Source organism: Photinus pyralis, unplaced genomic scaffold (assembly GCF_008802855.1).
Source record: "Photinus pyralis isolate 1611_PpyrPB1 unplaced genomic scaffold, Ppyr1.3 Ppyr1.4_LG4, whole genome shotgun sequence".
In the NCBI taxonomy this organism is placed as follows: domain Eukaryota; kingdom Metazoa; phylum Arthropoda; class Insecta; order Coleoptera; family Lampyridae; genus Photinus; species Photinus pyralis.
The window spans coordinates 13,387,569-13,393,939 of NW_022170511.1; the positions used below are offsets into that span (position 1 = coordinate 13,387,569).

The 6,371-nt window shown below is 36.9% G+C and overlaps 1 non-coding gene across 1 annotated transcript; it reads right to left on the reverse strand.

Annotated features, from left to right (window-relative positions):
• Positions 1 to 4,430: 4,430 nt before the first annotated feature.
• Trnas-gcu lies at positions 4,431 to 4,512 on the reverse strand. The gene has a single exon. It is a non-coding gene; the product is annotated as a tRNA-Ser (tRNA).
• Positions 4,513 to 6,371: the final 1,859 nt, after the last annotated feature.

A 6,371-nucleotide genomic window follows, 5' to 3' on the forward strand; every position in this document is an offset into this window, starting at 1 on the left:
TAAAGGGTTGAATTCTTTCTTAGGATCGTGGTGCAAATTCTTGTGGTGATCTCTTCGTCTGGTTTTTCGGCTGGTACCCTTATAACTTACCTCCTTGGTACGTTGCTTCCAGTTAGTTCAAGTAAAAATTGAATAAAATAAAGAAGGAATTCATTTCATTCAGCTTTCACTTATTTATTAATTGTCATCAAAATGTCATCAAAATTTGGAAAAATACGTATTTTTGTAAAGAACGTATATCTGTGGTTATACTATACCTATGTTTTGGTCTCTCTTTACTAAATGTCCGTTTTACTCCTTCCTTTATAGCAACAATAATTCCAAAAAGTTAATAGAATTGTAAGAATTTTAGAAATTAATTTGATCTTTCACGGTATTCTAATTAAAGGTCTCAATAAAAGGAACTGTTTTTTGCCAACTACCTTATCAAAATAAGGGGTTGGAGGTGGGGAGAGGGTTGGAACTGGTTTTATCCTTCATGGTACTCTAATGAAACGTCTGAATTAAAGTAATGTTAATTTCTACTAACCATCACCCTCCTCCTCGACCCCTTATCGTGACCGGATATAAATAATATAAATATATCTATTGCTGATGGCAAAACTTTATGAGCGAATATCTCGAAAATGGTTTGTGTACCCACCAAGGCAAAATTAATTGTGAAGTCGAAGCAAATATCTTGAAAAAGAAGTGTCGGAAGGAGGTACTCATAAAAGGTCAAGTAGAAGGTCAAGACAGGACATATTTATTGGTGATGTCAAAACTTTCATTACAAATATCCGCAGAAGGGAGTGTCGGGAGAGGGTACTATCAAAGGACAGAAAGAACATCTAGACGAGACACATCTACCGGCGATGTAAAAACTTAATTAATAATATCTCGAAAATGTTGGAGGAAGGTACCTACAAAGGTAAAACGCAATATTTCGGAAAATTTCTCTAAGGGCTTGATTCTTCTTGCACTATTATAGCGTAGATTTTGAGTGTATGCGACCTTTAAATGTGTATGTGTAAAGAGCCCTCTCCTCATTCATCATCTCCCGAGGGCTCATTATTACTCGTCTCAGGGGTCAGCTACCAGGCCATGTAATTTTCCATGTTGCTTTTAACAACAGGTTTTTATTGCACCAAAGACGAGTCACTTGTTGTACACGTTCACCTTGTTTTGTTACCTTCTTGTACCCCAACCCGTTCTTTGTTTTGCAACTTGATTTTAACCTGTTTTATATAATCTTTTGTGTATCAAATTTATAAAAATAAAAAACAGACAACGGAATATCGAAGGATCCTCTGTCTCGTCCAGACAATTAATTTTGCCTTTGTGGGTACTTTCCTCCGACAAAGCGTTTTCGAGATATTCGCTCGTCAAGTTCTGACATCTACTAATAGATATATTTCTTCTAGAAATTATCTAGGAATTATTTATATCCGATCATGATAAGGAGTCGAGGAGGAGGCTATGGTTGGTAGAAATCAATTCCTTTCGTTAAGACCTTTAAATCTTCTCTTTTGATAAGGAGTCAGAAACTAGGGCGGTAGTTGGCAGTTTCTTTTGTTGAGATCATTCGTTTCGGTGAGACCTATGTCATGAAAGGTAGAACGTGAGTTCATCACCCCCCGTCCCATTTTCAAAATTTTCACTTGGCACCACTAAAGGCATGTGTATGCAAATTCTGAGACCAGTTGGTTATCGCACGTTTTACATTAAAAAACAGCATCTCAGGACATAAATCATGGGGGGGGGGGGGGGGGCTTGAGATTTGATTTGATGCACACTTTCAAGGTTCAAGGTTACATACTTTGCAAAAAATTCTCGAAATCTAGGACCATTCCCATAAAAGTAGTTCAAAACCGCAGGAGCGGTTTCGGGCGGACGGACGAACAAAAAGCCAACAATAGCACTTTTGTAATTCTTAAAAAATATCTACGTTAAAATTCAAATTGTGCTTTCATACAGGTACAGACCTTTGTAAGAATAGGAAATAAAATGTTAATTTTAAGTGAAATTCAGGTAGTGAGGCTGTAATTTAAGTTAAAATGTTCACTTTTCCGATTTGTTTCACACTCCGTCGAGTTTTATTAAGAATTTGAGTCTGTAGTGCGAAAAAAGTTAAAAAAATATTCTAAATCTACACTAACCCTCGCAATAACCTAACCTCAAAAGCTGCTTGGTGTTGATGCACACAGTCCAGCTTCATTGAGAAGTGTTGTATGAGTCGACGTTATGGTCATATTCGGCTTAGTGTCCCTTGTACACTTGTCGGCGATGTAGCCACGGTCGGCGTAGTGTCTGTGGTCGGCGATAAAAAAATCGTGTCGGCGTTGTGGGCATTCGGCGAAGTGTCCCGGCCCAAATTCTTGAACTGGGAGGATAGGAAAATTTTCTGGGTTTCGGCTGATTGGTTAATTTTCACATTCACTCAGTGAGGTATAAAAATGTTTAATGTTTAAATACGAATTTTGAAAAAATCTCTTCATCTAATGAAATTTTTTTTGAGCTGCCAATCATAGTCCACGTGGCTTTTCTTTTGCTAAATCAACATAAAACCTCCACACAATTTAATCAGGCAAAATAGATATCAGTAACACTGCCAGTGGCGGAACAACATAGTCACGGGCCTGTGTGCGAAATTTTTTGCTGGGCCCCCATTATGATACGAAGTATTGATAACAATATTAATTTAGGTATGAATTTTGGCTACAAAAAAAAACCAATTGATAAGTATTTATGTTCCTGAACCTGAACATAGAAAAATACGAGGAAAAATATGTGGTAACCTTAGAGTCACAGCGCGGATTCAGCGTTTACCTACGCTTATCATTACCCCACGATTTAGAAAATTGAATCTTACTTTCTCAGTTAACTTTTACTATTCAGAAAGTCATTCGTTCGGTTATCTCATGACTCATGACAATTTATAGCTAATTTTTTTGTACCGTTGAAGTTATACTGCGTATTTTAGTACAAAAAAATTAAATTTAGTACATTTTCATTGACATTTCATTTTCAGTATAATTAAAAAAATTACTCAATCGCTGACTGCAGTCTGCAGTTGGTTTCACACCGTGCTAGAGGTATGCTCCAAAAGGTTCCATTTACCGTGTTCCGTGTTTCCGTCTTCCCGTGAACAGTGTATTATTTCTGAGTATGACAATCCCGGGTCTCGGGCCCCTTTTTAGCCCGGGCTCGTGTACTTCGCACACATTGAACACCGGTAGTTCCGCCACTGAACACTGATTAATACCTACACCGAAACTTTCCAGTAGTATCCAGGCACAACCCCCACCACTCTTTGCGGTGCAAGGTCGTGACCTTGGTATAGAGAATTTCTCGGTGGCGTAACTAATGAGCGACTTTGTTTAATTTTATAACTCGATAAAAATGATAAATTAAAATTATTGTTTCTTAAATAAAATTTTGGACGATATGTGACATTTGTTTCAACTTCGAGTTTTAAGAGGCAGAAGGAATTGTCTTATTTTTTATCGAACTATAACATTAATCTTTTTTTGCGAATGTTCGAATTTCCATTTCTTTTTTGCTTTGATGGTTTTACTAGTTCTGAAACGTGTTTCAAATATCTTCCTAAAATTAAAACCTCAAAATGTGATTTAAGATGCACTGATAATATCATTTTACGGAATTGAATGTGGAAAACCGTATACCGAAGGGCAGTTCGGAAATTCACCCTTAGATGTAACCCCAGACGAAAAGTTCTGATGTATTCCCGTTATGAGGAGCTGGAGGAAAAATCAAAATATGCTCTCCGGACCGCGTCTCCGAACCACCGTTTGGTATTCATCCACAAAATAGGAAGTTGGAAAGAACGATACGTTACCCTCGCCCAATTCGAATACTGAGAGGGCGCACAAATCCGCAAGCAACGCGCACCGACGCACAGTTTAGATGCGAATTTTATAGTAGCGATAGGAAAACCTTCCCTATTAGCATTGAATAATAAATCTGATTCAATGCTATTAGCATCAAATTCAAAATTGTTTCCATAAAACTAGTACAATTTTATAATTCACGATGTAAAATAGAACGCCATAGGAATCCTGGCATATGGTGATATGGGCATTGGGCATCAAGTTGGAAGCCTGACCAAAACTTCTACCCTTCTAGCCCCCGTGGCTCGTTTGCTGCACATATATTCATAATATCGATTACTTTATTATATTTAGGATATTATTTTGTATGTGAAAACGCAGTTTTCCGATAAGCGCTTTGGTTCGATTGTGATTGACTATGTATTACCACGCTCCATGTGATACCTACGACGAGACAGGAAACGCAATATGAAGTATAAATGAGCTATTGTACGTACAATAAACATCGATTTACATACGTGCAAGCAAAGAGTAATTATGTATTCTTTGATGCAAGTAAGTTTATGAAAAATTTGGATTCTCCAGAATTAAAAAAAAAACCGACGAGGATGGGATTCGAACCCACGCGGGCAGAGCCCATTGGATTAGCAGTCCAACGCCTTAACCACTCGGCCACCTCGTCATCATACCGTCATAGGTAGATAATGGCCCTAATATTCCACACAGAAATTTTTAAATAAAATAAATATTTATTTATTGTAGTTCAACTAAGCTGTCTTCGTTGACTTTCTATTATTTACATTATACTATAAACATCACAGTAATTGCAACGAAATGCGCAGTAAAAGCTCAATGTGGGTTGCTATAACAACATTTCATACCTACAAACCTGAAATTCAGTGGGTATAGTTTCAATATTTTCACATTCTACCTACCGATTAGTTGCCCACGTTGTGTGTTGTGTTCGTTTCCTGTTCTAATTGCCTATAAACTTCTGTTACGTACACAGTATATACACTGCTACTGACAATTTTACAGGTAAAGGCATAGAGAGCATTGAAAGCACGTGCAGTCCCTTACAGCACTAAACTCGCACAACTTATTTTTTTTCTTTTGATTGAAATACATAATTAAATTTACAGGTGCTTTAGTTTTCCCGCCATTGCAAAAGTTGACCTTCCTTTCACTTACAGAGAGAATTGAAAAAAATATATTTCTTTTTGTTTAACTTAATTCTAGAGTAAAAAAAAATTATTCTACATATGCATTTGGTTTTGGTTAGGATATCCACGTATGAATATCTAGCATAGTTTTGAACAAAATTCAAAATCTAACTCTTGAGACCTTTTTCATTGCATTGCCAAACGTATTTGCGTTGCTTTCCACTTTGTCTGGACGAAGGCCGAAAAAGCCCGGGCGCAAATGTTATGGGGCGCTTACCGTAGAGTAGACCATCACAGAAATTAACATTGTGCGATTTTAATAGTGAAGCTGTTGTAAAATGTAATGTATCTGAAAAAAAGGAAGGGGTAATTCAACCCCTTCCCCCCACCTAATTTCCTTTCAAACATTGCAATATGTACAATCCACGGCTTATGCGTTCATTGCGAAAATATTTGGTTAAGTCTAGTTATCCAAATTTGAAGACATTTTCATAACTATTGATTTTTGTTTTTTTCTAACGCCTGTAGAAGGGGATGTTGGAAGAACACTTGATACACTATATTTTAGAAGCTCAAAAGCGACTGAGCTGCTGTGTGCACTGATCCGTAGGCCAGAAAGACAGTAGCTACACAAAACACCAAAACAAAAACCTAGCTTGCTCTTTCCCTTTTATTTATTAACACGGCACAAAACTTCTCTCCAGCACAGAGGAGAGATTCAACTCTGCTCTCAGTTAACCTGTTAACTTCTAACAGAAAGTGGGTCAACTCAAATACCTTAAACTCCAAACTGAACTGCAAAATTTTGAATAAATAAAATGGACTTTGGGCAAGCATCCAATAAAAACACAGGTAAATTAGAAATGAAGTAGTTAGAATGAAACACATACGGAAAATTAATGTGAAAATTACAAAAGTGCGATTTAATCGCAGCATCTTCTTTTGGGGTAGACAAAGACGTTCAATAAACAAACTCAACTTCAAACTGAGTCACGTTGAAAACCAACTTAGGAAACGCCGACAAACACATCTTCTTGCAGCACCTTAGATTGCCCAAAACTTCAAAATGTAGAACAATAATTAGCCGCGAATTCGGCTTCCGGCTTCTCAATCTTCAATCTCTCGTCAAGCGACGCTTTTCTTGTTAACGTCCTATTTAAGGCGGAACCCTTCTTCCGATAATAAAAATTACAACAACCAATCATACACAGTTGACAACAAAGACTATCTCCTCAACGCTTGTTATTAGGCCAACAAAAATAGATGTCGATTATTTTTCTAAATCAATTTGTTATCAGACATTGAGAGATAAATCCATCAAACATAAATTCATAAATAAACAGAGCAATACTAATTCGTTATTATTACCAGGGCAAGT